The following is a 25,873-nucleotide window of genomic DNA, read 5'->3' on the forward strand; positions in this document are numbered from 1 at the left end:
TATATATATATACTAGGGTTTTTTATTCAAAAGTAATGGACTAATGAATTCAACGAGGTTGTTAGATAGTGCTCAATAAAAAGAGCTGATAATACTTGTTTATTGTTATATAAACATGCTCACATCCTGCTGCTACAAATAGCCACTTGTTTCAATCAAACAACAGATATCATCAGGCAGCGACTTGACTATTCAAAAGTTCAATGAATAATGGATTTTTATTTTAGGTAGGAACTCTTTAAAAGTTGGAGTTAAAAAACTTAAAACACAGAACTTTAATTATAAGATGTAAAGAGGGAGGGGGCAATTTAAATAAAGTTAAAAGATTATAATGGAGAGAAAAAGAAGAAGAGAAAAAAAAGAACTAGAGAAAGAAAATAAATAGAGAAAGAAAATAGAGAGAAAAAAAATTATATATATAATATGGAGAAGAAAAAGAAAAAAGATATAAAGGGTTATTATAAAGAGAATAAGGACTAGAAGGGAAAAGAAAGAATGATGAGATATAGTTAAAGAGAGAAAGAGAGAAAGTAAGAATTAATAGGAAGGGAATCTTAAAAAAGTTGCCAGTATATAGAAAAAGAAAAAGAAAAAAATCTGCGTGTCAACCAATTTATGAACAATTATACACTTCAGTAATGAGACACGTTATTACAAATACAAACAGAAAATACAATCTAAGCGTTAGAAATGAACATGTCAAAAAAGACAGCGAATGTATCCAACCAACATATTTATCATCTCACATACGTCCACGAGTAATATCAACGCAGTTCAAACATACGTCTACAATTAATTAAGCCCTTTATACTAAATGATATAAGTTTAAAGTTTTCGCGTTTTTATTAAATAAATATATAAATAAAAGAAAAAAATAATAATGATAAAACAATATTAAAATTAATAATAATAATAATAATAATAATAATAGTAATAATAAAAATAATAGTAATAATAATAATAGTAATAATAATAATACTAATAATAATAATAATAATAATAATAATAGTAATAATAATAATAATAAAACAGAATAAAATTAATATTTATTATCTTTTTAATATAACATATTTAGCCATAAGAGGGGATTAAATAAATTAAATAGGACTAATAATTATAAATAATAATCTACTAATATTTATGTATATAAAAAGAATGCATACACATGCATATAAGTAAAGGTGTAACTCTATACTATTAAGTTGAAAGTTTAAGTATAAATATAAAGTCATATTAAATCACAAATTGATACATTCAAGACACTAAAACATAGATACAAGTACACTTACATATAAATATATAAATATATAAATATATTCAGGCAAAAAAAGTAATTAAATCAACAAAATACTCAAAAGTAGCGACACACGGATAGATAGCAATAAAATCAAAAATAATAAAATACATATGTATATACCCACAGAGAACCAACAAACATACAAATATACATATATATATAATTTTATGTATACACATACATACAAAAAAATACACAAACATATGCATACAGTAATATACTAATATACAACCACGCACACACACATATATATACGCACACATAAATATGTATAATTCACATAAACCATATACATAGAAATACATACGAATACAAATTATTTGGCAAGAGTACAGATAGATGCATACACACATAAAAGCATACAAATGGACTGAATAAACACCACCAGGGGAGCACACAACAAAGGAGGGTATACAAAATAATATAGAAATGTATAAATCTAAGTACACACGGTCATAAAATAAACACATAGACACATACATATGCACATAGACACACAGGTATATAAGATAGGGGAAGTAAAGAATGAAATCAGGCGAGGAGAAAGTATATTAATAGTATTTTAATAAATTATAGAAATCAGTTACAATTTTAAATTTATTTAAATTTTATATCTAAACTAAATTACTTAAAAGATGGTTTTTATAATGTTTGCAATTAATTGAATTTTCGTGCTTCTTATTTAATAATTTATCTCTTTCTCTAAAAGTAAGTATAAATAATTTCTCATAAAGACATAGGTAGCAAGGTGAGTTTAAAGATGAACAGGTTTTAGCTTTCTTTAAAATTTTCCAATTTACTATTGGGGAGTAACCTTGCTCTACTAGTTCATTGTAATATTTAGACAAGGAAGTTCTATTTTTGTACTCATTATTTTCAAAAGAGCACTTGTGACCGGTAAATCTTTCTTTAAAATTGTTATTTGTCATTCCTATGTAATATTTTTTTTCAATAGGATTTTCCTTAGTAGAAATAGTTGCTTGGTACACTACATAAGTAATTTGACAATTTCCTTTAAGAGGGCATTTTGATTTAATTCTACAGTTACACCTTTCGGTAGCAATGGGTGTGCTATTTTTGTTTAATATTTTGTTATTTTGTTTTTTAATTATTTTTTCAAGGTTTTCATTACAGCTATAACTAAGTTTTATTGTATTTTTATTGAAAATTTTATGTAGTATATTACTAATAGGGAAGTGCTTTTTAATTAAGTTTAAGAATTTCATTCCTAGATTTGTTTTAAGTTTCAGATTAAAAGGGGGATTGTACCACAGGATTTTTCTCTTACGGTTTCTATTTGTATTTGTGTTTGGGTGTGTTGGTTCTATGAACTCAATTTGCGTGTTTTTGTATTCACTATCCTTAAGGGCCCTGTTATAGAAATATTTATGTTTATTAAATGTTTCAAGATTGGAAGAATTGTCACTGATTCTTTTACTAATGGATTTGGGGATATGCCTAATGATAGATTTTGGGTGATTTGATAGGGGGTGTACATAAATTGGGTTTGAGTTTTCCTTCCTATATGGTTGGTAGACGCCAATGAATGAAGCATGTTTGAGCCAAGACAATTCCTTCATGGACACCAAACAGTCGATGAACGAAGGACACATCTCTACCAGCGGAGACAACTTATATTGCTGAATCTATTCAAATCAAGGATGACATTCAAGAGACTGTTTGTCATGTTTATTGTCCAAATATTGGATCTTATTTCATTTTTTCTTTAGTCCCAAGGGGCTCACATTATGCCTGATTATAGGTGCCATCATTCCCACCATGTTCTCCATAATTTTCATGGATTCTTCCAAAGGAACAACAAACTACCATTCCAACTATAGGAATTCGAACTAAAGTCCATGCGTATGGTAGCAAATCGGACCACCATTTTGCAAAGGACTTACCAGAACAAAAGAACTTTCATTGCTGTTACTTGTGAATAAATTTGGAGTTTAAAGGTATGGCTTTTGCTTGTAGAATTCATTTGCTACTGCAGGGAGGAAATTGAGTTTGTAGGAAAGAAATTTCTTACAATATATAAACATAACGTGAAATGATTCTCATTTCTAGGCTACACTAACATTTTTAGGGCAGTTAACCAAATTTTGGCACTTATGTATGTAAACGCACTAGTGAAATATAGCAGTTATAAAATTAACAGAAAAAACTTTTGGGAATAATTATTGTTGAAAAACATTACATCAAAATGTACAGAAAATAATTGAGCATTCAATGCTATTTTGAGTTTGCCATTCGTAGCTTTTATCGGAAATTTTCTTAGTTAATACCACTGACTCATTGATTATCTTCCTCCCCTCGGCATATATAATTTGATCATTTTCCATAAATTTTGGTGTATGCTAATATTTTTCAATAAGTATTTCCTAAAGTTTTGTTATGGATAAGCACCTACATTTTTACGACTATTTTGAGAAATTCCATATTCAACCGCCATGTTTCTTTTAGGCCGCCTACACGATTTGCTAGCCAGTCTGTGATTGGTTTAAATTTGAATGTGTCAGGTGATTTTGACTTGGCACCCTTTTTGTATTCATGCTTATTTTTCAGTCTAAGAAAAAACATGAAATGGGAAAGACTCAACCCAGCGGCATCTCTGTCAAGGGAGCCAAGATAATTCCTTTGTGGACACCAAACAGTTGGAGAACGAAGGACTCAACTCTACAGACAGAGACAACCTATTTGCTGAACCTATTCAAACCAACGAGGACATTCTACTACTGTTTGGCATGTTATTATCCAATTATTGGAACTTATCTTATTTCTTCAGGAGTCCTATGGGACTCACTTTATGCCTGAATATAAGCGCCATTATTCCCGCCGTGTTCTCCATGTACAACATGGATTCTTCCAAAGGAACAATGAACTAACATTCCAACAAAAGGAATTCTAACTAAAGGCTCTATGTGTATGGAAGCAAATTCGACCACCGTTTTTGCAATGGACTTACTAGAACCAAAGAACTTTCATTGCTGTTACATTGTGAATAAAATTTGAGTTTAAAGGTATGGCTTTGTTTATGGCATTCATTTGCTCCTGCAGAGAGGAAAATTGAGTGGGTAGGAAAGAAATTTCTTACACACTCATTTTTATTGTAAAAACGCTCAGTTTAGAAAGATTCTCATTTTAATGCAAGCTCTAGTTAAAAAATGATTCTCTTGTGCAGACGTTTAGATACTTATTTTGCAAAATGGCTAGTTTAAATATATTCTCAGTTTTTTTTTTTTTTTTGCAAAGCATAATAGGATCTCATTTTGCTAACGTAATGATTAGTTATAATTTGTGTAAATTCTTGATTTAAGACGAGCAGAATTTTTTTCATAATTTGAGCAGATTAAAGGATAAAATATTTTTTTTCTGTTTTGTTAAATCAGAAATGTAATTATTTTGTTAAGGTAACTTATGTCGCAAAAACTAATAAGACATTAATAAGTTTCGTTTAACAATGTGTTGCACTCTAAAAAAAAAATTTGGAATTCTTCTTACATTTAAAATAATGTTACATAATAATTTAATTTGACCTTGATATTGGGGTCGTAAGTTACTAGTGTATTATAATTGTAGTTTTTTTAATTAAGATCCCATGTGGATTATTTGTACGTGACTAAATTTGAAAAAAAAAACAAAAAAACTTTGGTTCAAATTCTGTACACGTATTACAAAAAAAAACTCACAGGACTAAAGAAACTGTTAATGATTTTTTCGCAATTTAACTGTTAATTGTAAAAGTCACTCTTTAAATGTGTTATATTAATTTGATTTAAATCATTGATTTATTTAAATTGAGATTAATCACTGGCGGCCATTTCGTTAGCATGTTTAAATTGAGATTGCTAATGTTGATTGTAATTGTGATGTCATGTTAATGTATTAATTGTTTGTGTGGCTGTTGTCAGTTTTTAAATGATACAGTGAATTGAAATTTTGTTATTATTAAAAAAAAAAAATCTTTAGAGGACAGGAAAGGGTTTAATTCCCCCCACCCCCACCCCACTTGTTAGGCATCATAGGTAGCTCGGGTATTTCGAATTTGGTTATAAATGTAACTCGATTATTCGTTAGAGCTTAGCCCTAAGTTGGCTTCTTAATCGCTGGCGGCCATTTTTGTTAGTTATTTTGTTACCGCTGCTATTTTATTTAAAAATAGTGGGAGAGGGAAAGGGTTTAATCCCCCCACTCCCAGTTTTTATTTGTGATTACATAATTTTGTTTTGGAATATTGGCGGTTTCGCCACCTTAATTTTTGCAGATAATTACATCTGTTATTTTATTAATTGTTCTCGAGGCATGAAATATGGTCCTAAAGGAACTAATGTCCAAATGTGAGACCAAAAGGTTTCGCATTAATAGTGCGGTAAAGTGGTTGGAAGTTTCACCAGATTTTTTCAAATCCCGAGAAGCGATAATTAGAGTTTGGTTAAGAAACTTGGATGACCTGATAGACCAAATTCTAGTCAAGACTCCAGAAGAGGAGAAATTACAGCTTTGCGAGGTTTCAGAAATGTTTTCTTCAGAAATCGAAGAAAAGTTGCTTTCATTAAAATTAAAATTAGATGCCCTTCAAGTTATGCAAGCTTCGATGGTTATGCCTGTAAAAATGCAATTGGACTGCCCGAGGTTTTCCGGTATGTCCACAGATAACAAATTTTCGTTCAGAACATTTCTGAACAAATTCGAATTTTGCACTGATAGTTTAAATAAAGTTGACAGACTGTTAGTGCTAAAATCAAAACTAGATGGGGATGCATTTGATATAATATCCAGTCTAGATGTAACATCAGATAATGATGAACACTCAGAAGCAGCTTGTCATGGTAGTAAAAAATTTCCTTACCCGTGTGCAGTTTGTGGGTTGAAACCCCATTTTAGTGTCACGTGTCCTAAAGGAAATAAATCCTTTGTGGGCCGAACAACATATTCTGAATCACAGAATAGTATTTTTCCCGTCTTTAGAATATCGATGAAAGCACATGGACGACCAATCTATTTTTTCTGTTTGATTGATACTGGGAGTCAACGTTTGTTTTTCACCCAGGAAATTCACTTCAAATTGTGTTCTGATAAAACCATAAACCACAAGAAGGTTGATAAGGCGGTGAACATGATGATCGGCAGTGACTCCTTGAGATTGCAGGAGTACAATATATCGATTAAATTAGGTGATCAAATCCCCTTTAAATTTGCGGCATTATTTTCCAAAGATTTAAATTTAAATTTCGAAGTGGATAATTTCGATAAAGTTGTAGATAACTTATCTCAAGAAAGTTTCCGGCTCGGTCCCGGTTATAAGAATTTGAACGGAATTCCCATTAAGGGGATTATTGGTTTGGATCTTCTGAGCAAGTTAAATAATCTCATGTTAATTGAGTGTCTTAATGGAAACGCATGGCGACATGGAAATTTTATAATTCTGTTTGGCGAGAGCTGACATTTTTTTTAATACAGATTTGAATAAGGTAGATTCGCCTCCCTTTAATTTTGTTGTGAAATCCCTCCCTCAATGCAACAGCTATTTGATGCTGATCCGACACTCTCTTATGAGGATGGATTGAAGCCTTTCTTCTCTGAATCCACAGTTGAATGAGGGGTAGAGACGTTTCTCAGACTCAACTTATTAAGAATTGATGAAGAAGTTATCGGCTGTGGACAAGGAAAAAATAGACCAGTTATTAAGGAGGGAACTGGAGTGACAACAAAAATTTGTCCCGTATTCAAGTGCTCCCTAAAATATCAAGAGGAGACATCAATTAATGACACTGCCTACATGGGCGTGAACTTATCTGCTAAATTATTGGATTTATTGATGGGATTCAGGAAAAATAGTGATATAAAAAAGGCCTTTATACAAATTCACCTTAAGTCGGAAGAGGATAAAAACAGATTTTGTTTTTTCCTTAAAAAAGGTGACAAATTATGTATTTAAAGGTACAAAACAATTATATTTGGATTCAACGCTAGCCCCTTCATTCTGAACTTCATTTTGAAATTCCATGTGGAAAAATATGCAAAAGATGCAGCATCGCATGCTATTTCCAACAATTTTTATGTGGATAATCTTGTCACTACCAGTTGTGACAGAGAGTCCCTACTTGCTATTTATAACAATGTTCGTAGCAGACTATCAGAGACAGGCTTCAATTTACGATCCTGCAATTCTAACCGTTCTAAGATACAAGAAAAAATGTTGGAGGATGAAACTATTTTTTCTCCCTTCCCAGCCTTTGAGAAGGTATTGGATTACCTATATGATCCTGTTCGGGACATGTTCAAACTTTCTCCGACTTTAGTGGACCCTGAGGTTTATACCAAACAGAAGATTCTTTCGCAAATATCAGGAGTGTATGACCCTTTGTCTATGCTTCTCCCCATCACGATATAGGGGAAGATCATTGTCAGTTCGATCTGGAAAAGCAAGTTGTCGTGGGATGAGCAGATACCCGAAGAGCTCAATAAGCTGTGGCAAACCCATGCCAAGAATTTAAATGACTTGGGGAAGGTTGGATTTCCCAGGCGTGTATTGTCAGAAAATCAGTTTGTCGAATTTATCTGTTTTTGTAACACATCGAAAAATGCGTACAGATTCACCCTGTGTGCGAAACAGGGAGCAAATTGTTGTTCACAAAGGCCAGAGTGGCTCCAATTAAGAGGAAGTCACTTCCTACTTTGGAACTACTGGCTATGTTTTTAGCCCTTAAGGTAGCCCCCCAAGTTTTGGGTGCTCTGGGACCCCTTAATATTAATAATTTTTTCCTGATGTCTGACTCCCAAGTGGCCCTCTCGTGGGTCCTGAACAGTAAAGGATCCAAGAAAAATATATTTATTGAAAACAAGATCGCAGAGATCAAAAAATTTTCAGAAGATATGAATATTAAATTTAGAGTTCTACCGAAATTAAAATATGTTTCTTCATCGGAAAATCCGGCAGATCTTTTAACTAGAGATATCAATACTTCTAAATTTTCCCATTTATTCAGTTTCTGGATGTATGGCCCGGAATGGCTCAATAGAGATGTTATTGATTGGCCAATCTCACCCTTACCTTGTCTGAACGAAACTAATAAAATAAATTGCATCTTGTTTGTACTCTCAGGAGACACGTCCTGAAAATACCTTCCCGTTGGATATTACAAGGTATTCCAGCTTATCTAAGGCAATCAGTGTCTTAGAAAAAGTGTTGAAATCTTATGATTTATCACGTCACCGTAGTGCTGACAATTTTAATAGGGCCAAATTATTGCTATTTGCTAATATGCAAATAGAGGCTTTCCCTCTGGAATTAGGTTACTTGAAAGAACCATCCGGGAAAGTGCCTCCCCCTAGAGTAACTGTCTTAGGGCTATTCTTTGATAAAGATGGGTTAATTAGAACCAGAGGTAGGATACAGAATTCTGATATTCTGCTCTTCGAGGTCAAGTTTCCCCTTTTGTTGGGAAACTATCATTATTTAACAAAACTGGCGATTAAGGAAGCTCATCTTAACTGTTGCCACATGAGGGCTAATTCAACCCTCAGTAAGTTAAGGCTGTCTGGGATTTGGATCCCTCAGAGGAGACAAGCCATAAAAGCCTTTATGCGTACTTGCACCGTATGTAAAAAAATAAATGCTCTGCCTTGTAATGCACCTGCAGGATCAGTATTGTCTGTTCATAGGGTGAACTATTAAACAAGTCGGTGTAGATTTCACCGGTTAATTTTCTATTAAAGTTGGAGAGGTGGAAGTTAAAATGTACATATTACTCTTTACATGCATGAGTTTGCATGCAATTCACTTGGAATTATTGTCAGATATGAGCACCCGCTTTTTTTTATGCTGGCCTTTGTTACGTTTACCAATTTATTTGGTATCCCTACGCATGTATATTCCGATAATGTGAAATCCTTTGTTGCATCCGGAATATTGTTATCGAACATGCTCGAATTGGACAAGTTGAAGGAACGATTTAAATCCATACACATCATCTATCGAACAATTCCCCTTTACTCTGCCTGGCAGGGTGGTGCCTGGGAGAGACGAATTAAAACAGTCAAACAATGTTTGAGGAAACTGTTGGGCAGAAGAAAGTTGGATTATTTTGAATTTCTGACTGCACTTTCTGATGTGCAAAAGGCAATGACAGATCCCTCACTTATATTGCTTCTGCCAACAAAGACTTTAGTATTTTAACTCTGAATCATTTTCTTCAAACAAGATATCAACCTCGATTGTTTATTAATAATTATGATGCTGAATTATGTCCTGACCCCCCAAATAGGACTGACTTATTACATTCCCTCGAAATGAGAAATAAATTGGTTGAAAAATTCAATCGTATCTGGCATAATGATTACCTCTTGTCATTAAGAGAAGTCTATGCCAAAATCGGGAGCAATTGTGCCCCCAAGTTATCTGTTGGAGAGATAGTACTTATTAAGACTCCCAACAAAACTAGACAATTCTGGAGTCTTGGTAAAATAATCAAATTAATTACTGGAAGCGACAATAATGTTTGTTCTGCAGTTGTTCTTAAGGATGGGTGCGAACAGGTCCATTCCTTAAAAAACCTTGTGCCCTTGGAAATTAAGGGTAATGATGATATTGCATCAACTGAGTTCATAGAAGAAGGAGGTTCCTTTTTCTGTCCAACCTGTTCTGTTTTGAATGATGGAACATCACCAATGGTGTGCTGCGATTCCTGTGATAACTGGTACCATTTCAGTTGCGTGGGAGTTAATCATCAAGATACCTTAGGCAAGTGATTTTGTTCTAATTGTAAGGATGAAGCTGCTCAGATCGGTCCATATAGTGGAAATTAGCTTATGTCTGGATGCATGAGAAGTTTGAAGTCTAAGCTGAAAAGTTATGACAGACAGTGGCACACATATATTAATATTAAAAAATTTTTTTTTTTATTGAATTACAGTTGTAATTAAATTGTATTGGGAAAAAGTAATGATTACCCATTACTTTTTCCTCTCCTCCTTGGCAGTGGAATATTAAGAAAGTTAACTGAATTAAGTTATAATTATTGAATCTCAATTTGAATTGTCAACAAATAACCATATTAAAGTTAATAAATTTAACTGAACTAAAACGTATTGAAATTATAAAATTGTCTAATTGACTTATGTTTATTGGATTAACGTGTTATTCGTGGTTTATCCGATTGTTTTATTAATTAACTTGTATTAAGAAAAAAGTAATGATTATCCATTACTTTTTCCTCTCCTTCTTGGCAGTGTGTGAGAAATTCCATATTCAACCGCCATGTTTCTTTTAGGCTGCCTATCAGTTTGCTAGCCGGTCTGTGATTGGTTTAAATTTGAATGTGTCAGGTAATTTTGACTTGGCACCCTTTTTGTATTCATGCTTATTTTTCAGTCTAAGAAAAAACACAGAACAGGAAAGACTCAACCCAGCGGCACCTCTGTCAAGGGAGCCAAGATAATTCCTTCGTGGACACCAAACAGTTGATGAACGAAGGACTCAACTCTGCAAACAGAGACAACCTATTTGCTGAACCTATTCAAACCAACGAGGACATTCTACTACTGTTTGGCATGTTATTATCCGATTATTGGAACTTATCTTATTTCTTCAGGAGTCCTATGGGACTCACTTTATGCCTGAATATAAGCGCCATTATTCCCGCCGTGTTCTCCATGTACAACATGGATTCTTCCAAAGGAACAATGAACTAACATTCCAACAAATGGAATTCTAACTAAAGGCTCTATGTGTATGGAAGCTAATTCGACCACCGTTTTTGCAATGGACTTACTAGAACCAAAGAACTTTCATTGCTGTTACATTGTGAATAAAATTTGAGTTTAAAGGTATGACTTTGTTTATGGCATTCATTTGCTCCTGCAGGGAGGAAAATTGAGTGGGTAGGGAAAAAAATTTCTTGCACTATCCCTAAGTCCGAGTGACAAGATCGTAAAATCATACGTAATTGTCTAGAAAAGAACACTTCTCTTTAGAACATGATGTAACTTCATTATAAATTAATATTATCAGTATAACTTTTGTACCATTTAAAAGAAGGGCAAAATAAACCAGTAATAATTTAAAAAAAAAATTTTTTCATCGAACGAAAATAATGAAATTGCGAGACGAAAATCGTGTTTACATAATTGTCGCTTTAAAATAACGTTCCGATGTAGTAGACATTTCGAACGTGAAAACATACCCGTATTTAATAAATCTAGCAAAAATCAACTAATGGTCAGATTTTCGTGAAATTTTCGATACTTATCCCTTTTAGAATGAAATTACATATAAAATGCAGTTTTCATAAAATATACGAGGAGAAATATTTTTTTAGTGCGTGTCCCCCACCCCTATTTTTTTTTTTCCGAAATTCGAACAAAATATATTTAAATCTATCGAAATTTCTATTTATTATGAAACATAAGAGTTCAAATAAGTAAAAAAAAAAAAAATATTTTTTAAAATTTAAATACACATATTGGACAAAATTTACCTTGAAGTTGCATTTGCAATTAAAAAATTGATATAAACTTAATATGTTTTTTTTTAAATAGCGTTTTTTTTTTTTCGAATGAATATATACTATTATCAGTTGAATTGCCAAGAAAAAGAAACTTCGTAAACATTAATTAATTTTTAAAAGATTAAAACGATTAAAATTCCATTATTTCAAAATGTTCCGTTACAACATAAATTTTTAATTAATTGTGTTTAATTTTTTTTTTTTTTAACATTAAGTTTTAATATAAACATGATTCTTGTCAGCTATTTTATCGCCAGATTAAAACCAATTTGAAAATATTATTGCACAAATATTAAGCATTTTGTAGCCCCCCCCCTCATCATATTTTTATGTCTCTTTTTACTGAACAAAATATGGAACCCCGTAGGTAACCAAATGAAAATTCAGTAAAACCGTATTTCATATTTAATATACAAATGTGTATAATATTATTAACCATTAAACTGTGTAAATCTTAAAACCTAACAAAATTAGGTACTCCTTGTGCGTTGAGTTCCATGGCGATTAGCATAAAAAACACGCATCGCTCCCTTTCTGACCCAAGCGCACGTAACACTTTTTTTATTTACTGGCGTTGTCGTAGTAAGTAAACGATTATTTGTCACATTATTTTTTACTTCTTTTTTTTTTTAATAGCATTTGCTGATGGGTATGCTGACATTTGTTTTTTTAATTTCTTTTTAAAGAAGTTGACTGGGAGTTGAAAAAAAATATCGTCAAATTTTACTCCCACGAAAAAATAGTTGGTTTAAACTTCCTGGCCTAAAAATTCCCCACGGCCCAAACTTTCGCATACCAGTAAAAATGTATCCACAAAACAAAAATGTGTAATTAACCAATATATACAAACCATGCTTTATTTATTTTATATTTTTATATACCGAAAAATGCCTTTCATTACAGTAGAACCCCGGTGTACGACGGCATTAAAAATTAATAATAAAATACAGTACACTTGTATATAATCACATATACGTAAATACCGTAACCAGGGGCCGTAAAAACATCGTATTCCACACCGTAACCTGAAAAAACCGTATCCTATGGCCACAGTATCCAGGGTTCTACTGTACTCAACACCAACCCTAAGTCCGGGGTGCAAATACGAATAAAATGCCATTCATTAACCCTAAGGCTAACTTTAAGCCCGGGAATGAAATACGAAAAGGAAGGAAAAAAAAAATAATAATAAGGAAACGGTGCTCGCTCAGAAGAGGGGGGAAGGCGGTATTTTTTTTTTTTTTTTTACTACATCGGCTAAGGGTCTATTTTACCATTAAGATAAAAAAAAATGAAGTAACTGAAATCTTTGATTTCGGGTTCGTATTACAATCCACAGACGTACGAAAAAGTGGTCAAAAATTAAAAAGATATTAACAAATGTTATCAAAGGCACCCAATGTGTATTTTTTTTAGTTTTAACTCATTTTTCCAAACTTCACGTATTTAACAGCCAGCCCGTTGCCATTTGTCTTTTTTTTTCACATGTATCGATAAACACTAGGTACGGGCAATTAATGGCTGCTTCAGTGCTTCTTCGGATAATCATGATAATTTTTTTTTAATTTTCGAGAACTTTTTTTTTATTGTATTTGAAAGATTATAGTTTAAAGTTAATTTCTCAAAGAAAAAAAGTGTGTGCAATAAAAATACATGGAATAACCCTAATTGGGTTTGTATTACTGTACACATAGATTCGAAAAAGTTGTCAAAAAACAAATATATCACATATAAATGTTATCAAAGGCAAGATAAGTTACTTTTCTACCAAACTGGATACATTTTTTGTGTTTGTTTTGGTCGACCTAGACGAGAGTGCCCAAAATGCCGACCAGGACTGAATGGAAGAAATATCTCATGTATTTAATTTAAGCCGTCGTTTCGTATCTTACAACATATACAACAAATACTTTATTGTAACTTTTTCTTTAATCTTTAATAATTTATAAATATTTATATAAAATTATCAGAAAAAAGCCAAATTTGAAGCCAAAATTGAAAAAGAAACCAAGCTGTCAACCCTGATAGGCACTTGAATTTACTTTGGCAACACTCTTCTCTCTACCGTATCTTGTAAAAAATGGCTACTTCTCCAAGAATGGAAATTCTCCTTAATTTTACCCAGGAGAAAGGATTACAGTATGCCCAAAGTAAACAGCTCGTGTCCACCCAGAAAATATTTGTTGTATATGTTGTAAGATACGATGTTGTAAGATACGAAACGACGGCTTAAATTAAATACATGAGATATTTCTTCCATTCAGTCCTGGTCGGCATTTTGGGCACTCTCGTCTAGGTCGACCTGTGTTTTTATTCAATGTAACATGTTTATTCAGCTCGAAAAACATGTAGTGTTTACCGATGTATTGGAAAATTAAAAATGGCGCCCGACACTCTCTTTAACATGGTAAGTTTGGGAAAAGGTGTTATAAATAGTAAACTAGACAAAATACTATTAAAAAACACCAAATATATGTCAACTTATGTCACGGTAACATATATTGAGCGAGTTTCTAACAGTATTTTGTCTAATTTATTATTTATAACATCTTTTCCTGAACTTACCGTGTTAAAGAGAGAGTCGGGCGCCATCTTGAATTTTCCAATACATATCGGTAAACACTGTATGCTTTTCGAGCTGAATAAACATGTTACATTGAATAAAAACACGGAAAATATATCCAGTTAGGTAGAAAAGTAACTTATCTTGCCTTTGATAACATTTATTTGTTATATATTTGTTTTTTGACAACTTTTTCGAATCTATGTGTACAGTAATACAAACCCGAATAATTTTATCTCAAATCTGAAAAACCCTATATTTCACGTAAAAATTCATTATGACAAAACACTGTATTAATTTCAAACCGATGAAATGTTTTATAGAGATTAAAACCATTAAAACCTTTTCCAGATAGGTAGAAGAGTAACTTATCTTGCCTTTGATAATATTTATTCGTTATATATTTTTTTTAATTTTTTACCACTTTTTCGTACGTTTGTGGATTGTAATACAAACTCCTGATTTCTCCTTATAAGACATTCGCAGCAATCGTCTATCTTATTACCCCCATTGCAAAGAACTTTCTGTATGTTTAACATCAAACGAAGTTTCCATGAACAGAGTTTCTTTCCAATAATTTCCTATTTGTGGGACACAATATCATGGAACTGCTTCAAATCAAATGTAAACAGATACTTGTCATAATTAATCAAATTTTGTTTATTCCACTTATCATTTTCAATCATCTCATGATAGTCATTCAACTGGCATTACATTCATCTTCGAGTGGCTTTTAGTCTTGATAAATGGTGACTCATTAGTAAAAAGAAATCCAAGTCTGTGATGAAAATAAGTCTTTTCTGCACGAGACGCGCAGTTTCATATTTTAAAGACCGTCAAAAAAATTTGCGGCCTCTATTTCGAATCTCCGCTTAAACAAATCTTTAAATTGTTTCCGTGTATCATTAATTTCTTGGTATTTGTTCCCAATTCCTCATTCTTGCTTATACTTGTTTAACTTTTAAAAGTAAAACTAAAAGATGGCACCTGCCACACAAGTTTTCGGCGATTATCTACATCTTTTCTTTAATTTTGAAAAGATAAATAGAGTTTCTCCTTTAATGATCTGTTCTGATATTACATTTCATCTGTTCTGTCCTTATTTCGTTCAATGAAGATATGATCTTCCTGGATTGAGGCAATTTAATTTTTGCCCTAATCCAAAGCGTTTCTTTGCGGGTGGACTCTCTCATTGGTCATTAAAAACTGACCTCATGTCAGAGAGGCAAGTAAATAGAGACTTAAAAAAAAATGTCAGTGAAATCTATACACGCAACAACTTTTAAGAAAATGAATTTCATAAAAAGAAAACAACGAGTTCTAAAGATTTTTCTTATTTAAAAATTGTTTCAAATAATTTTTTTATTCGTCCAAAATATCTGTTCCTTTTTATTTTTTTTTTCAATTTAAAACCTATTTATAAAAAAGAAAGAAGTTAGAAAATTCAAAAAAAAAAAAAAAAAAGCATACCTGTTTGTTGGTGAGGTTGTTTCGTGACCGTAGCTTGACTTGTTTCTTGCTTCGTGATATTAACAGGAGCGTGTCTTTCGTTTTTATTCGGTTAATAATCTTTTGCAAATTAAATCAACAAAACTTTCTATTATTCAAACAGGTGTGTATACACAGACAGCTTTCCAACCTGACCTTCTTGTTGAGTGGGACTTATAACTGCAACCTGTATTTCTTTTCAACAACTTTTTTTTCCTGAGGCTCGTTGTCGTACTACTTACGCATTAAATTATATATAATACTTTTTAAAAAAATTCTTTCTCTTTTATATTTACTGGATGCCCCCCCCCCCACCACCACCACCATTCCGACTTTGAATGAATACAGAAGATTAACACTTTACAAATATTAATTAAATTGAATTTACATTGTGCACGCTTTGAGCCATGATACATGAAAGGCTGAGATTAATAAAATATATACAAATTTTAATCAAAATCATTTTGTGACAATAAGAAAGTTGAGCGATTATTGATTATTCCTACTTGTTTTGTTGGTAATCTGATAGGTCCATTGGTCATATATCTGTACTAGATGGGATATATCCCCTGAACAGGTTCAAAATAATATGACAACCCTGTTCGAAGTGACAGCGACCGTGAATGTTGTTTTACACATCAACACTTGATTGGACAAAATCTTACAACATCAGTTTCTTTTCAACCAACTAGAGTGCAAGAAATATTTAGTCCTGAAATATCGTACAAACCCAAACGCACAGCTTTCTTTCTCTTTTTTATTTCAAAGACAACACATGTGGGTGTACAATAAATGTTTGCCAAACCCCTTGGGACAAACGGTCCTCAACAAATACCACAAGAGACTTTTGCGAATTACTAAACACAGTGCCAGCAATACACACTCTAATAATTACTCTCACACCCAATTTTATATACACACTCTCTCGCTAACAAAACAGACTCGCTAATATACACACATATCTTTATGCCTCTCACATTTACACACGCATAAATGCATGCAACACCATTTGAAACAAACATGTTTACTAATTTTTTCTTTACAAACACCTTTCTTTTACCAGAACGTTTTCAGGGCCTTTTGAATCTTCATTCTCTGAATTTTTGTACTCTATGAACTCTTTATTTTTCAATGTTAACAAACTGTCTATACTAAATTAATATTTTTTCATCTATTTAAAATTCAATATACATCCTAAATTATCAATCTAGCATGTTGTATATATATATATATAAGATCGCCATGGGCATGGAATATGTGCCTACATTAAAGATGGCTTCCCGTGTGGCAGGATATCTCTAGAGAAGATCCTAATTTACCCTATATGTGCTTCCAGGTTGCACTTGCTTACACCACTGCATTTATATTTGAACTCTATCGGCCCCACAACAGCGGAGTTACTATCTTTAAGAGTATATCTGAGAAAATAGACCACATCCTGGCTGCACATCCCTCGGCTAACATCCACATCTGTGGTGACTTCAACGTCCAGAACATGGAATGGCTGACCCATTCAAATCAGACAGACAACGAGGGGAGGTTTTGTCATGATTTTGCCATTGCTTATGACCTCACTCAGATTGTTTGCGAACCCACCCGTGTGCCTGATACTACTGGTCAATATGCAAGCCTCCTAGACCTTTTTCTCTCAACTTCCCCTGAGCTATGTTCATGTTCCGTTCATTCTCCTCTAGGATCCTCCGACCACTCCATCGTATCAGTTAAGATAAAAATGAAATATAATAAGTCCCCAGACGTACCCCTCCACCGTACTGTATACCGATACTCTATGGCTGACTGGGACAGCTTCCGTATATTCATATCTGATTTACCTCTGCATTCCATGTTTAAAAAGGATGTGTCCTCTATATTATCAGATTTGACCGAATGGTTAATTGTAGGCATAGACCAATTCATACCATCTAAAAATTCCAACAAAAACCTAACAGCCAGCCATGGTTCTCCCCAGAATGTGCTGCTGCTATCACGCACAGAAATCATTTTTTCCATAACTACCAACGTAATAGATGCACTGAGACTAAAGCTGCTTTCAGGAATGCCAGCAACCACTGTAAAAGAGTAATAAAAAATGCAAGAGAGCTATATGGCCAGTCTGTTAAATCCAAAGTAGCTGGTCAGCGGCTTGGTTCCCACCAGTTTTGGCAAATAACAAATAGGATCCTGAACAGAAGTGTGCGTTCTATCCCAACCATTATCAATGGACCAGAGGTCATCTCGTCAGCATCAGACAAGGCCAAACTATTTGTCAAGAACTTTGCAGCTATGCGACGAAGGCCATCAACTCCCCATATTTCCTCCGATAACACAGAACACACTAGGTAACATACAAATATCTGTGCATGAGGTCGCCAAGCTAATCAAGAACCTTGATTCCAATAAAGCAACTGGCCCTGACGGCATCCCAATTATAGTGTTAAAAAAGCTTCAACCAGAACTTGCTCCCATACTTACGAAACTGTTTAAGCATTACCTTAAGGAGAAGTGCTTTCCGACTCCCTGGAAAACCTCATCAGTATGCCCTGTATTTAAGAATTCAGGTGATAAGTCATCTCCCTCTCAGTACAGACCAATAAGCCTCCTATGTGTTATGAGTAAGTTGCTGGAATCCATATTAAATAGAGAAATAGTCAACCACCTCAGCAGAAACAATCTTCTTAGTGACACACAATATGGTTTCCGTTCTGCAAGATCTACCGCAGATGTGCTAACGGTTATATCTCTCAGGATTAGTGAATCTCTTGACAAAGACTTCCTTTCTAGGGCAATTGCTCTTGACATATTAAAGGCCTTCAACAAGGTATGGCATAAGGGCCTACTTAACAAGATCTCCAGCTACGGTATAACTGGAAATGTTTTCTCATTCATTAAATCATTTCTCTCCGATAGGCTCATAAGAGTAGTAGTCGATGGGCAAAAATCAGAGGCCTGCAGTATTAATGCTGGAGTTCCTCAAGGGTCAATCCTGGGTCCAACTCTCTTCCTGATCTACATCAATGACCTCCCTAAACACACACTTAAATCATTTGTTGACATCTATGCTGATGACACGACCATCTACAGCAACACATCAAAGGCTGTAAATGACAAAGTTCTCTCTGATTCTCTCTCCTCTGATCTCAAGCGCGTAGTTCAGTGGGGAAAGTCGTGGCTGGTTACCTTTAATGCATCTAAAACCAAACTCCTATCTTTACATCATCAATGCGCTGATCCCCATCTGGTATCAATTGAAATGGATGGCTCTCGTCTGGGAGAAGCCTCGTGTTTTGACAAGCTTCTGGGTTTGTCCTTTACTCCTGATCTGAAATGGAACACGTACATCAAGTCTTTTGCCAAGGTCGCTGGAAAGATGGTGGAATCCTTCTACCGCTCCAGAAGATATCTCACTACTGATGCAATTCTCTATCTATATAAAAGCAAGGCGCGTACAAGGATGGAATACTGCTGCCATATCTGGGCAGCAGCTGCTGAAAACAGCCTATCCTGCCTTGACAGAGTACAAAATAGACTTAGTGGCTTAGTGGGGGATGCCCTTTTCTCTACCCTGCAACCTCTCTCCCACAGAAGAGACGTTGCGAGCCTATCCTTGTTTTATCGTTACTTCCATGGCAGGTGCTCGTCTGAACACTGGTCCCCCCTCACCAATCTTTCACGAAAAAACCCCGTCTAGCTGAATCCACTGTGAAAAATTTCCCCCACTCTTTATCTGTGCCTAAATCAAAACGTGGATTCCATGAACAAAGCTTCTTTCTTAGAACTGCACACCTGTGGAACTCTGTTCCGTCTGCCTGCTTCTCACCTGACTACAACTTGGATGTGTTCAAGTCCAATGTTAACAAATTCCTAATGGACCGCCCCCTTAAGTAAACACTTCATCAAATCTCCACACTAACGTACTGTACTTGCAATAACCCTTATCCCTGAGTGGCTTCCGGGCCTTGATAAGTGGTGACCACCGTGTAAAAATATATATATATATAGCTTAATGTGTAAGAGGAAAAGAGAGAGTTCAATTCCACAAGAGGAGACTTATCTGGATAATGCTAAGCTCAACAATTATTATAGGAGCTTATACAATAAGAGAACAAGAGTATGAAATGAAGTCACAAAACTATATATTGGTAGATATAGAATGGATCATTTATTGAATAATGGAATACAAGCAAAATTTGGGGGGATAGAAGGGACTCTTTATGCCAGGGCATTTCGAAGCCTAATGCTTCTCATCAGAAGAGTAGACAAGGTGCTAGGTAGCATAGGGAAGATGCGGTGTCTAGTGTAGGGTTCATTAGGGACAAAAAAGATTAAGAGGAATTATAGAATGTTGAGGGAAGCTTTATTGAATTCTAAATAAATAAGGAGAAGCTTGTTATATATTGTATGATATATAAGATTGTATATGGTCTTTAACATAGTGTTGAGATTAAGGGGTATATGTATTAGGGTTAAATTGGGGGTGTATTGTTGCTGCGTGGTAATTTATTTTAACGGTTTGTGGGGTGTCTATTTTCTATGGAGTGGTATTTTTGACTGGTGCAACCTAAACGGCAAATGGCGGCTATAAAATCGCTTATAATTTTTTTTTTTTGGGGGGGGGAGTATGCAAGGTTGTAAAATTGAAAGGTAATATGCGGCAATATTTTTAAGTTTCTTCTGTTATGATATAGGGAGTATGATTACAAGGGGGCGGCCAGAGGATTGGATAGCAATGACTATGAGTGCGTTTACTTGATGCAAAAGGTTAAGGATACATATAGATGGCAAGGTGGAAGAGCAAAGAGTGGTAAAATATATCAATAATAGTAGGGTAATTATAATAGTGAGAAAGATAATAATAATGAAAATTATAATAATAGTAGTAATAATAAAGATGAAAATAAAATAGAAGTAAAATTGAAGATAAAAATAATGATAAAGATAAAGATTAATTTAAGAAAAATATTAAAAATAATATTACCAATAGCTGTGATAAAAGTAAAGTCCTTTTGCATCGTTAAACGCACTCATAGTCATTGCTATCCAATCCTCTGGCCGCCCCCTTGTAATCATACTCCCTATATAATAACAGAAGAAACTTAAAAATATTGCCGCATATTACCTTTCAATTTTACAACCTTGCATACTCCCCCCCCCCAAAAAAAAAAATTATAAGCGATTTTATAGCCGCCATTTGCCGGTTAGGTTGCACCAGTCAAAAATACCACTCCATAGAAAATAGACACCCCACAAACCGTTAAAATAAATTACCACGCAGCAACAATACACCCCCAATTTAACCCTAATACATATACCCCTTAATCTCAACACTATGTTAAAGACCATATACAATCTTATATATCATACAATATATAACAAGCTTCTCCTTATTTATTTAGAATTCAATAAAGCTTCCCTCAACGTTCTATAATTCCTCTTAATCTTTTTCGTCCCTAATGAACCCTACGCTAGACGCCGCACCTTCCCTATGCTACCTAGCACCTTGTCTACTCTTCTGATGAGAAGCATTAGGCTTCGAAATGCCCTGGTATAAAGAGTCCCTTCTATCCCTCCAAATTTTGCTTGTATTCCATTATTCAATAAATGATCCATTCTATATCTACCAATATATAGTTTTGTGACTTCATTTCATACTCTTGTTGTCATATATATATATATATATATATATATATATATATATATATATATATATATATATATTAGCAAAAGTACCCGTCGTTGACTGGGTTCAAAAACAGTCTACAGAAAATGGACTGATTTATGAAAGTATGATAAGTTATGAAAAGGAAGGGTTGCAAAGAGATAGCTTCGAATTTGGGGGTATCAAAACCAAAGTATGATGAAAGTAAAAATAAAATAGATAAACCCCATAATTTATTATACCATACCTGTTCACACTGAAACACTTATCACAATATTCTGTGGATCTATATAAAAAAAACTTGTTAAACTTTGTGACATATTTCCATTCTATGGAGGTCAGACGCGAAGGAACACCCCGTAATTTTATTATCCCGTATTTCTTCAAACTGAAACATAATTATCAAAGTATACTTACACAGATAGATATGAAAAGTCTTTATTAAAGTCTGTGCAGAACAGGAACATATGAATATAAGAATGTAAGGCGTTATTTTGGCATGCATATATTAGAGCAGAAATCCAAGTATTTTATCTTGCCGTTGCGGTTCGTTTCCCGTTTAAGTGATGATTAGAGATGCACCAGGAATTTAAAATCTTTTGATATCTACATCTCGGCTAAAACTAATTTATATCTTCTCACTAATAAGTTGAGTGGAAACACAAAAGGTTGAAAGTTATGCGCAGAATTTTTCCATCAGCTGGTGTATCTCTATGTCGGTTTTGATTTATTTACTACTATGCAAGAGATTGCATATAGAAAAGAAATAGATCTCAATCACGTGACTTGCATGAAAATTCATATAACACCAGGTTTTATGAAATTTTAACAATTTTTATTAGAAATCAATTCATAATTATCCACTAAATTACAGTTTCTTTGGAGTATTTTAAAGAGTTTTAGGGAACATAATATGGGTATAACCTCTTATTTGAAAATTCAAATATTTTAGATTTGCATTAAATTTATCTACAGTCATTCAACACTAATGAAGCAAGATTCCCTGAACTTCAATTTTTGCTTAAAATCTCTTAAGCCATAAATTTTAGACGTTTTCTAGAATCCAAATCATGTAATGGAGTTTGATCAAATTTAGAATAATGATTCCACTTATAAGATTTATTAGCATTATTAGGTTAATTTTAATCTTTGTGAGGGGGGCATAAAAGTGGTGTAAAACTGTTCTTTTCTAAAAATAAAATTATTTTAACATTTTAGCTATTATTAATGGTCAATGTTGTGCGGATTTACTGTGCATGAACACTGCTCATAGTCAACCCTTCAGGTTAGGAGAAGTCATTTTTTGAGGCAATTTTAATTTTTATCTTAATCCAAAGTGCCCCTTTGCTTTTAAGGGAGCTGAATTTTCTTCACATTAAGAATCAACAATATATCTGCTCTTGCTCTCATAGAGACACAAATAGAAAAAACTCTCTTCATAAGTTTAAAAATACATTTTCTTTTTTAATTTTTGTTAATAATCTTGCAATGTTGCACTTAATCGAAAGTAATCGAAAGTAATCTGGGGAAAAATCTCCAAAATATACATTTTAAAGGAATGAGGAATACTATGGTATACCTTGGTTAATTTTGTCACCATAATTTCTTTCTGTCTCTATCTTCTATATAGCCAGTTTATTAGTTGAAGTTTGTCATTTATAGTTTCCAGCCTACAAAATGAATTTTTGATTCTGACTAACCAATCAATTCCAGCAATTATTGGTTTCTCTTCTTTAAAAATTAAAACTTAAAATTCCAATCGATTTAATTAATAACATACTATGTTTCCTTCATTAAAAGACACTTCCTTGTATATAACACTAATTCTTATTGATTGACAATTTAAATTCAGTAGCCAGTTACATTGCTGCATTTGTTACAAATAAGAAACGTTCAAAATAACATTTGAAATATAGATGCCATGGTAAACCTTTATCAATTTATCATCAGAATTTTTTCAGTCTTTATGGACAAATATAAAGATTCTGTGTGGAAAATTAAATTTTATTGATATTTTAGGGTTTAACTTTCGTATGGTTTTCTTCCATTTTTTAAAGATCCACACAAGACCATTAGTTCTAACCAACAGCAAAGAAATGCACATTTTTACTTGATATAAAGAAATAATTGATCCTATATTTCCATATTTTTCTTCTTACAATTCTTACAAGGAACCTTTGTCAAGAAAATAAATGTAAATATTTTCTTTATTTTTTAACTGCAACCTTTCTTCCAAAGGCATTCTTTCTTCAATTCTGTTTTTATAATCATTTTTTTCAGTTTATCATCTGTTTTACATAACATTATGTTAACTTCAAAACTAATCTATCTCTGGCCAAGTCTTTATAACTCTTTCTCTTAAATCTATCCTTATCATTTCCTCCCATGTTTTCCTTGGCTCTCTCCTGCTACCTCAACTGTTCTACATCTACTGACCCAACAATTCTAATCCATTCTATTAATGTAACCAAACTAGTGAAGTTATCCTGATTTAATTTTCCTTTGAGATCATTAAGACTAACATTATGCATCAGTCATATCATTTTCATATAATTTCTTTTCATGCAACGCATGTCTTCAAGCCTCACTGACCAGGTTTCACTTCATACATTATTACACTGCATACATATGTCCGATAGACTTTTCTGTTGATCATCAGTGGTAATACTCCATTGCTTAGTAAAGACTGAAGTTTTCTAAATTTACACCATCCACTCCTAATTCTTGCAAGCACACTAACACTAACTCCACCCTATGTGCTAATGGTATCACCAAGATAGCAAAACTTCTAAGCAATCTATATAGTTTTGCCATCCAAATTTACTTTCTCCACATCTGATTTCTTATCTGTTTCTACTATCTTATATTTTTTTATGGAAATCGTTCAAGACAAGGCATGAAGCCATTTGATGTAAGGAGCTAACAAGAATGAAAGCTGATTATTGCAAAGACAGGAGATGCCTATTGGCCTTAATCTTGAAAAGATTGAGTTGTAGTTAAAAGGAAAACAGTGAGCAGGGAGAGAGTTCCATAACCTTATTTATTTCTGTCCTTGGACAGAAGCTACTGGAATAGGAAACTGTATTACAATGAGGTATTAAAACAGCGAATTGATGAAACAAAGAAAGCAAGGAATAGATCAGACAATTCTGAAGAACACATGTCATAATAGTATTTGTAGAAAAGACTAGAAATATCACGTCTGTGAAAGAGAGGTTGCAGTAAAGAAGAAAATGTGGAGTCAGTGAAATTACAAATATCTTTCTGCAATTTATCAACCTTCAAATGGAACACAGATTCACTTGCCCCAAATTTGACAACAGTACTTCATAAATGATCTAGCAGATTTGTCGAGATAGAGAATAGCCCCTGATGTGAGAAAGTGTTTTGAGCAATAGAGACAACTGGTTTTTCATTTCTCAATCAACCTGTAACTTTGCAAAACAATTTTTTTTTCAAATAACATTATTCTTCAAATAAAGTTAATTTAATATTTTTCGCTATTCATAACAGCAACTATGTTCATGATACAGTTTAGACTTTTCTTTCTAGAAATATTTTTCACTGTTGATATGGCAAAAATGGTTGATTTCACACATTCACTACCTACAATGAACAAGAGATTTAGGTCATCATTGGGACGTGATGATGGCTCAATAGTTAACAAAATGGATTAACAACCTGGATGAGCCAAGTTCGAATCTGATTCGTTCCACAGAAACACTTTTGCTTAGGATGTTTTCAACCATTACATGATTCCTTCCATAAGTACTCAATGGCTTTCTGGATAGTTCAAACTGGAAAGACATTGAGGAAACCAATGCCAACAATATAATTCTCTGATTCATATGAAATGAATGAATAAGGAAAGAATACATGATCAGAAAAGAAAAAAACATAAAAACAAAATATTCTGAGTCTGTTAGTCAATTAAGCAGGTTCAATTCAATAAATTTTTCCCAACCCATGAACATCACATCACATTTTTTATGATTACTTTTTACATTTGATAAAATGCAATTTGGAGGGTGGGGCTGAAGAATGTACTCATTGTTTACTGGGTGGAAAATAATAGTAAGTAAAGTGACATTCATTGAATAACTTTCAGTAAAATTATAATCTTTAAAACATTTCGAGGAACACCCAGCAGCACCTGGATCCCTCTCTGCTAATCAATGCGCATTTTGGCTCCAAATCCTGAAGCTCTTACTAACATTTCTATTCTTATTTTTTAAAAGCCATAATTTTCAAGTTATAAATTAAATACATCAAGTAAAATGTTGGATTCCCTTTTTATGGGAATGCAGATTGTTGTGAACCCATAATGATCTGGAAGGAAGATACAAACTCGGGATTTA

The 25,873-nt window shown here is 33.3% G+C and overlaps 1 protein-coding gene across 1 annotated transcript in view; it reads right to left on the reverse strand.

The window, feature by feature from the left end:
- Positions 1-16,163, reverse strand: part of LOC145276909 (uncharacterized) — an 81,331-nt gene extending 65,168 nt beyond the window's left edge. Inside the window, exon 1 of the mRNA XM_080128372.1 lies at positions 15,842-16,163. The gene's annotated coding sequence lies outside the window, so the exon portion shown is untranslated. The remainder of the gene's footprint in view (positions 1-15,841) is intronic.
- Between the last annotated feature and the right edge of the window lie 9,710 nt (positions 16,164-25,873).

This window comes from Euprymna scolopes, chromosome 5 (genome assembly GCF_053919585.1).
Source record: "Euprymna scolopes isolate OS-2025 chromosome 5, ASM5391958v1, whole genome shotgun sequence".
In the NCBI taxonomy this organism is placed as follows: Eukaryota; Metazoa; Mollusca; class Cephalopoda; order Sepiida; family Sepiolidae; genus Euprymna; species Euprymna scolopes.